This window comes from Haemaphysalis longicornis, unplaced genomic scaffold, assembly GCF_048455015.1.
Source record: "Haemaphysalis longicornis isolate Haplotype H1 unplaced genomic scaffold, Haemaphysalis longicornis Haplotype H1 scaffold_2, whole genome shotgun sequence".
NCBI classification, from domain to species: Eukaryota; Metazoa; Arthropoda; class Arachnida; order Ixodida; family Ixodidae; genus Haemaphysalis; species Haemaphysalis longicornis.
In genome coordinates, this window is record NW_027526295.1 from 108,811,156 (window position 1) to 108,819,940 (window position 8,785).

General features: G+C 42.4%; 1 long non-coding RNA gene across 1 annotated transcript; it reads left to right on the forward strand.

Annotated features, from left to right (window-relative positions):
* Positions 1 to 845: 845 nt before the first annotated feature.
* LOC144167294 (uncharacterized) lies at positions 846 to 7,219 on the forward strand. Its single transcript, XR_013321927.1, has 3 exons — positions 846 to 965; positions 2,587 to 2,665; positions 6,862 to 7,219. It is a non-coding gene; the product is annotated as an uncharacterized LOC144167294 (long non-coding RNA).
* The last annotated feature ends 1,566 nt before the right edge of the window (positions 7,220 to 8,785 follow it).

Consider the following 8,785-nt stretch of genomic DNA (forward strand, 5'->3'; position numbering starts at 1 on the left):
TCGTATGTACTGTATTACAGAGCCATAAACACATCAGCTTGTCTACATTAATTAAGGAGGAGGTGCTCAAGCAAGGAACAAGGTTCGGGTGGACGCCGATCGCGGAACCAGAGGACTCTGAATCTGGTGAGCTAACCAGGACTGGAGATGGGCCTGCGGATTCTGTGTACCAGAGGTTCCAGACGAGCGAGTTGGCTTGCAGACAACCGGGCTTGGTTCTACACCTGGCCGCGGTTGGTGGCCACGGCCCAGGATGGATCAGCACACCTGCCACGCAGGGCGTGGTGCTGCCTGTGCTGCGTTGTCCGAGCAGTACATGCATTCGGGGGCTAATGCTCTGCTGCAACCTGGACCAACGATGACCCGCGGCACACATCGCTGAATGGTGCTGCTCGTGTCGGTGAGAGCATTTCCGTTTTTCTCTTCGCTTGAACTGGATTTCGGGGGCTGCACGTTGACCCTTGTGTTCTTGTTTGGTGCTAAGTTTTCCTTTTACCGTTCGCCATTGTAACTCATTCTGTTCTCTTTCTCCCGAGTTCCGTGTGAACGTGTCACATTCTTCAAGGCCAAGAGAATCTTCGTATCAACAATTATTTTTCCAGAAAGGTTAGAGTGTCAAGCAACATACACTTGACTGTTTGGCATGGAAAGACCCAGCATTTGAAACATGTCATGACAGCAGGTAAAATCTTGCAGGGCTGCAGATTTTCATCGACATGGCTGTGTGAGGTTATGCGGTTTTGTAGTAGGTTTCAGGGTATATAAAATTTGCTTGTGCCTGCTTTGAACTGGCCCTTGAGACTTCGAATCGCTTGTGCGGTTGACGTCTGTGTAAAATTGTCATTTGTTGCAGCTGCTCCTGCCCTTACTTTTTGCCTTCACCTTTGGCTCTATCAGGTATGGCTGCTCTTAATCCTCAAGTCCTGTGGATGTCCATGCTCACGGGGTACTTTGCCTTTTTGGAGGTTTGTATTACACTTGTCTCTATCTTAGTTCTTTCAGTTCATCTCATAACCGCCATATGCTCTCCTAGAGATCGCATAAATATTGGTGACTTCAAATTAATTCCAAATAACGGTTGGCTACTGTTATTGCACGAAGGCATCTTTGGATGTTAAAATGCTGTGAAAATTGTTAAAAATTGAACCTTGGTGTCACTTCTTTTTTATTCCCAGAGAGGTTGTGTCAGTTTTGTGCTTTTCGTTTACGCACCAAAGGCTTATAAAAAAACTAAAGCTTCATAATACTAATGCGTCATTCCACGCGAAACGTTCTGGCCCAAAAATTGGCCACCGCCAATTCCGTTGAGAAAAGCAGGTGAAGGAATCCCGAAATACTATGAATATGTCGAAACCTTCATACAACAGCTGTAGAAACCCTAACGAGGATTTGAATATTCAGACAGATTTGATCAGTGGACAAAGCTTCCTCAAGGCAATATTACACTAAAATAATGCCGAGCACGGCAAACACTAGTTCGAAAAAGTTTTTATTCCACCCTCCGGTTTTGTGAGCAATGTAACCGACATAAATAAAAACATGCAAACCAGTTATTCTCTATAGCACAAAGGCAAAGGAGACTGGGAGAGGGTAAAATAGGGGACAGTAGAAAAGGAGGGCTGGTCAGCCTTAAGAGCAGAAATTGACAAAGGGAGCAATAGAAGAGCGGAAACGTGAAGGGAACAGTGCAACAACGCCTTCCCGGATGGCTCAAATTGGTGCGAGGGGCAAAATATGGCCTACCGTCGAAACAAAATCTAAGTAAAATTATCAGGCTAGATAGAAGTTGTTCCAGACGGAGCTCACTATGTGCGATGCGGCTTCTGTCTTTACTTGCGGCAACTTTTGCTATGTATATTGCACATCTGATATGTTTAATCATTTTTGTGGACCACAACACAGGAAGAAGCAGTTTTCCTCCCTTCGTTGACCAGCGCAGTAGTCTGATGTGAAGTGAAGTTTAGAAGCGAACACATGCCCGGAAAATGCTAGGAAAACACCTAAGAGGACGTGGTGGAGAAGCGCCACTCTAATGTAGCAGGGTCGGCAGAAGAGTCTTGTCTGTCGACATTTTTTAGTGCTAGCCCATATTGCGTCTCTCATGCCAAAGCCTCAGTGAGAAATTTGAAAATATTCTGTGTTGCTTGCGTATTTCTGACTAAATAATGCATTTCCGGCTTGGAAGGGAGCCGAGTGAGTACTCAAAAGCTAGTTCTTTCATACTAAACAAAGCTGTATTCAGTCTTTATGGACCCTTTACTGCATGTGTTATTGCTTGCTTGCTGCAGAAACAGTGCTGACGTTGTCATCTGCGTGTTTACAGCAATTCCGCGTTTTTCACAGACTTGTAATCCAGTTCCACTTCCAACACTGCTAAATGAAAGTAATGTTGAAGTAGAGTCCCTGATAATAAAGCAATTATTAATACACCGTGAAAATATGAGGAACGTAGCAATTACCACATTGCATTTGTGAAGCTGGAGCCCTGTGGATATTTTTCCTTATGGCCTCCTCTATACTCTTTTGTTGGTCCCCCACATCTTATTAATTTCCATGTCACAGTGATATGTATTTTTTTATCATTAGATGCAAGAGGGGTGGATACACTGTCCTGCGGCCTGTTTTGCTGAATGAAGGTGGTGTCGAAGCCTTCAGAGAAGCACTGGTAAGTACAGCAGTAATTACTTTTAATGAAATCACTTCGCAGGAGCTTTGAAAAAACTGAGTGTTGCTTGTTTGTGTGGTTTTAGAATTTTTAGAAAAATGGTTGTGTCAGCGAAATTGCTTAAATTTCTTGGAATCGTTCACAGTCTTCAAAAATCATCTATCGATTTCTCTATAATCTCGCTCCGAATAATCTTAAAAAAACCCGAAGAAGCACACAAAAAAGGCATATTGTGAGCTACTAGCTACCAACCTTCAAAACAACTACCTGGTTTGATAACCACGCCACCACTGTGACACCGTGACACACCTCCTAAATTTCCCATACGGACCCTGGCATGAATGAATATCTTGATGTGTGGGTGGGTTTTGTATTTTGAAGCTATTTTGACAGTGATAACGCTCGTTTCTCACGAAATGGTCTTCCAGATCGGCCTAGTCATGCTAATACTACAAGCAATTAGGATAAAGCTCCCATATTCAACTCGCAAAAAGCTCTCACACAGTTGCAATTTCAACAACTTCAGCCAACGTAGTCATGAATAAAATGAGCCACTAGAAAAACAGTTGTCTTTAGTAACAGTTTTCTAAGAAAAATAGCTTGGTTGAATTTGTCTCATGACAGGTGAATAAAGCTAGAATTTAATGGTAATTATTTTTCTGTGAACGAAACGATGCTTCCTACTACTAAAACCTGTCCCAATTATCAAAACGCTCGAGACGATCCGAAAATCCAGAAGCTGCCATATGCATTGCGATGCTCGCTAAGTACACTACTTCTGGCGTTGACGCTGATATCTGCTAAGAATAGACTTCGGAATATGGCTCACAGACAGGGCGGTAACTTTCTTTTTATGGCAGAACGTCTACCACTTTTTGGGGTCTAACAAAACATTTTTGTGTAAACATATTGATTAGGCACATTCTGCATCAGCTCAAAATGTAGATTATTCTATACCCTTTCAAACAAGAGCAGATTCGCAACTTAACAAATTCAGTTTTTGTCCAAACGTTGCAAATATGGATAAGTTGTGTATATCAATTCACAAATAGTTTAAAAAGTTTGGAGTATAATTTTTGCCAAACATCAAAAACACATCCTGGAAAAAAGTTTAGTTGCCCAGTACAATTTCTCAGATATGAAAAACATGTTACCATGTGTGGTGCCCTCGTTCTGCAGTGAAGCCGTACCTCTGTTTCAAAATATGCAATTTCGGAGTTTACTGAAAAAAATCGGGTGGTTTGGCATTATTAGAGGCACTAATTTGTCCCCACATGATGTAGAAACATCTTGTCAATGGTTGACATCGCATTAATGATGAGCTAAAAATTCGGGATAGGACAAAAACTGCTTGGGGCTGAAAACAGAACTCGTTCACTGTCAGTTTACTATCATGCACCTGTTGAAGCTTTCACTTGCTGGTTATAATCTTCTGGCTCACCTTTCTAACCCTGCTTTCAGGAATGAGGTGCGATGCACTGGAACAGTGCCCAGCTAGCTATCCCCGAGTAACTGTTGCGTGACAAATGAAAAAAGCGTTCAACTCTATGAGCCTCCTGCATTGCACCTCCACCTAACATTTTAGAAAACAACCAATACCAAACTAGTGGCAGACTCTGTCAGAAGATGTAGTTCTACTGAGGAGCAACTCTAGACCTCCGAAAATATCCTCGTACAGAATCAAAACTGAAGCTAATTTTAAGCTCTCTCCTTGTCTTAACTGATGTCCGATGACTTGAGGTTATCAATTGACTTTCAACTGGAACTCTTATTGCACGAGTAAGGCATGGGTGAAGGGAAATCACAAACGGCATGCTTTTTTTGAGGAAAAGTAGTGGGCAACGAAGGCGTTAAGGCAAATCGGGTTGAAGTTCTCTGTCTAGTAGTGCCAAATATAAATTGCGCAATGCAGAAATGAAACAAATGACAGGAAAAGGGCTGAAAATGCTAAGCGCACTTGTCAGACATGCGGAGACATCCACGAATACTTTGACTGAAAAAAGCTACCCGTCCTCTAAACCAAAGCTCACTAGTGCATACCTGGTGTCATTTTCTGGTAGTTCTCACCTTTAAACGCAGTCGGATTGAAAAGCTGACGACATCATTTGATACTTGACTTCTGTGAGCCATTTGATCAAAAAATCTAATGGTAATGCAGCGTAACCACAAGTAACATCCTTTTTTGTATAGCGCAGCAGCCACGGCACCTATCGAAACAAAACATGCTGCTCAACCCTCAAAAACACCGTCAGAAATCTCAGTGTAGCCAGAGCAGGAAAATTAGAACTGATTCTAAAACTGCAGTGCCTAGACTAACCAGTGGGATGCGTTAGTTGCAAGAGAAATGACAACATGGATATCAGGAATATACAGCATTGATCATCGGCGATCGGTGCTTTATCTTGCCGATTTTGTGATGTTTTAGTTGTTTCTCATGCACCACGGTGGTTAGTGTAGGCACTACACCTTTACAATTGGTTTAAATTTTCACGTTTAGGCAACCTTGAGATTTTTCGCAGTTTTTTGCAAGGTGAGGTGTGTATGTTTTCTCAGAAGGGAGCGTTGCTGCTGCGCTTGATAAAAAAGCATGCGACTCGTGGTCATGCTGCATTACCATGGAATTTTCTTCATCAAAAGTCTTCCAGCAAGCCAAATACCAAATCATTTTGCCAGTTTTGTAATCCGATGGCAGTGACAGATAATAATTACCTGGAAATGACTCCAGCTTTCCACTACTGAGCTTCGGTTCGAAGAAAGAGTCGTTTTATTTTGTGAAAGCTTATTTCTGAAGGTTCCCCGCATGTGTATCAAGTGGACCTGGCATTTTAAGCCACTTTCCAGCAGTTTTCATTCTGTTTGTGTATTGCAAAGTTAATATTTCGTGCTACTACGAAGTTACCCAACTTCAAGCCGATTTGCCATAGCATCCCCGTCGCCCTCTACTATTCCTCTACTATTCCACTAAAAACATGAAGAAACCGAGGCACGTAACAAGGCAGTGGTGCCCTTTGTACTGACAACTTAGGTTTCTTTTCCATCAGTAATAAGTGTGATCTCTATAACTACAACTGTAAGCATTATTTAGTGCTTCATGCTTTCGCTTAAGCTAAAAACTGTTGAAGGAAAAAACTAAATGGGGTGCAGACATTTCATGCAGAGTAGAAAATATAGTCAGCGTATTGAATAACTTAAAAAAAGCGTCAAAGTTAATCAGTGAAGCGTAGATAGAAGGTTCTGGCAAATTGCTATCAAGCGTAAAAGCAAAAGAAAAGCGCAACGCACACCCAGCCGTTTTTGCCCAGGGAATGGGGGGAATCTATGATGTGTCGTTCCCATCTGGAAAGTCGATGTATCCAATTTGTCCCTTGGCTTTTTGCATGTACCCACTCATTGCGAATCATGCAAGTACAAGCCTTTCTTGGGCCAAGTGTGACTTCTGCAAAGCTAAAGCACTGATTTGGGAGCTTTTAGATGTTTATTACATAAAAAACAGGAGCACAGTGAACCTGTATTGAAATGAGCTTGAATATTTAGAAACTTCGCTATGATTCCTTTGTTAACATTGTGCGGCCCACTATTAAAGGGTGTTATTTTAGACGATGCACTCAATAACCTTAGTTGCAAGCAAGTGCTTGTCCTATCATCTTCTTTGTCATGTGCTATGGACTCGACCTTTTAAGAACTATGTACCAACGTGCCTCATGCTTTTTACTGAACAGTTTGAGTTAGACTTTGTACCCCTCCAGTGTTTTGCAGTGGGGAGCATGCCCTTTGTGCAGCAGGTGTCTCAGTTCACTTACTGCTTTGTTACTCGTGCTGCCTTTAAGCTTTACATAGATATTTTCATACCATCAAAAGGGGGGAGTAGCAGCCTTTTGCACTCATAAATTCTTAGTCTCCCTCCCTGGAGCTTTCAGATCCTCTTTATGGATGCAATAATTTTTGAAGCCTTTGCATTTCTGGGGTGTCTATATGTAACTTCATACATTATAGATATGTTCCCTCATACAAAACATTTCATAACAAAAGCCAAATGGCGAAGCAAGGAAATGTAATGGCAAGAGGTGTGTTCCTCGCCCTCTTTTTGGTCAGGCACTGGGCAGTTAGCCTGTTGTTGGTGATTTTACTGTGCTGGCTACAATTTTATTTTGCTTTTGTCCTATCGTTCAATTTCTTTTCATTAATATTTCTGGCAGGTCCGAGACAAGGCCTGGTCCGAGACGCCAGGACCCGAGGAAACCTTGCAACGCTTGTGCAGGGCCTGTGAAGATTTCTGGATGGACTTCATGGACTTCTTGTGTAAGAAGTCTGCCTTAGAAAAACAGCAACAAGGAAAGAAGCCTTTAAAAATTATTGCAATTTATTTTCACACCATTTTAACCTTGCACCAGCAGGTATGCAAAGCTGGTTAACACAAAACTTGTTTTTGTGATTTAATATCATGCCTGTTAGTCTAGCAAACCTGTGTTGTGACAAGCCATAGCAAGCAGTAAAACATGCTTAGTGTATCTGTATTTTTAGGCTATTTGCTGGTTATTTTGTAATTTAAAACAACTGTGATACCCTAAGCTGGCTTTTTGACCCGCCGCGGTGGCTCAGTGGCTAAGGCGTTGCGCTGCTGAGCACGAGGTCGCGGGTTCGATTCCCGGCCGCGGCGGCCGCTTTTCTGATGGAGGCGAAAAGCAAAAACGCCCGTGTGTACGAGATTTCGGCGCACGATAAAGATCCCCAGGTGGTCAAAATTAATCCGGAGCCCTCCACTACTGCGCGCCTCATCGTCTGCGTTGCGTCGGCGCGTTAAACCCTACAATCAATCAAATCAATCAAGCTGGCTTTTCATTCAAATGTGTATCCCTTTCGTCTTTAATAAAATAATTTTCAAATACTTTTGGTTTGCTTTGCTATACTTGTATGAAACTGCTCATGAAGCTGCATGCATGTGGGTTAAAATTGCACTTGCTCGTATACTGCAATGATTCCACCAGCAGTATTACTGACCATCTCTGGGACGGTCACCCATACACTTTCACGACTCGCCATAAGCATCACGGGACTCTTCAAAAAGGGGCGTCCTCACAACTCTTGTTACAGGGTCGCAATGATCATCAGGCAGGAATCCCGTGACTCTCTTTTTTTCTTTAGATAGGGTCGTGGTAGTCAGTGCTGAGTCTAAGAAGGTAGTCACCCATATTCTACTGTGGCTACTGTGACGGTGTCCGTGTGACGCCCTTTCAATAAGAGTAGCGTGACTCTGCGAAAGGGGGTCGATGAAGAGTCAAATCAGTGGCAAGTAAATACCCCCAAAGAGGGTCACAGGGACTCCTTTTTTTCTTAGTGTGCAGGGTCCCATGTGGGCCTTATGCGTTGGACTTAATACAAATAACGAAACCTCTGCTTCCGTTCGGTCGGTAACATATTTGGACTGTTTTATTTGCCTGTCCAGACCAGTTCTGCGCAGCTCCCGGGCAGTCCCAAACTGCTGCCGCCATAGGCATTCTATGGGTAAATATAATACAGAGTGCTTTGGAGCAGTTCTCAGCAGCCTAGAATGACAAATAAAAGAGGGCTATTATTGCTGTACATTTTTGCGTATAATACTGCGGGTTTCTTTTTCGTTGTATGGCAGGAATTCATGGCAGTTTGAAGAGAATAAAATTTTCTGAAAAGAAACTGAAACAGTCAGTAATCGAATGCACAGATGGAATTATTAATGAGTATTTGTTTTAACAGCATTTCTTCTGAACCATGCAGTAGTATATGTATGGGTGGAGCAGCATGTGGATGCATCACTTACTGTGTCCATTTCAGTGCATACAGGAAGTATTTTCTTCTAGGGGACAGTGGAAGCAGACGGCAACACAGAATTGCACCCCTGGTCATACGCCTGCATGAAAAATGTTATTTCAACTGGGACTTTTTGATGTTTCTTTTATCGGTTTAAAACCAAGATGATAGAATTCAAATACAAGCGAAAAAAAAACGATTTGTTCCAACTTATAGCGTATTTTGAGAAGCATACTTTGAAATAGCGGTGATCATTTAGGCAAGAAAAACTATAGCAGGAAAATGAGCTATCGTGAAAGTGAGCACAGAACGTTCTGAAAAAAGAGGCTGTCACGA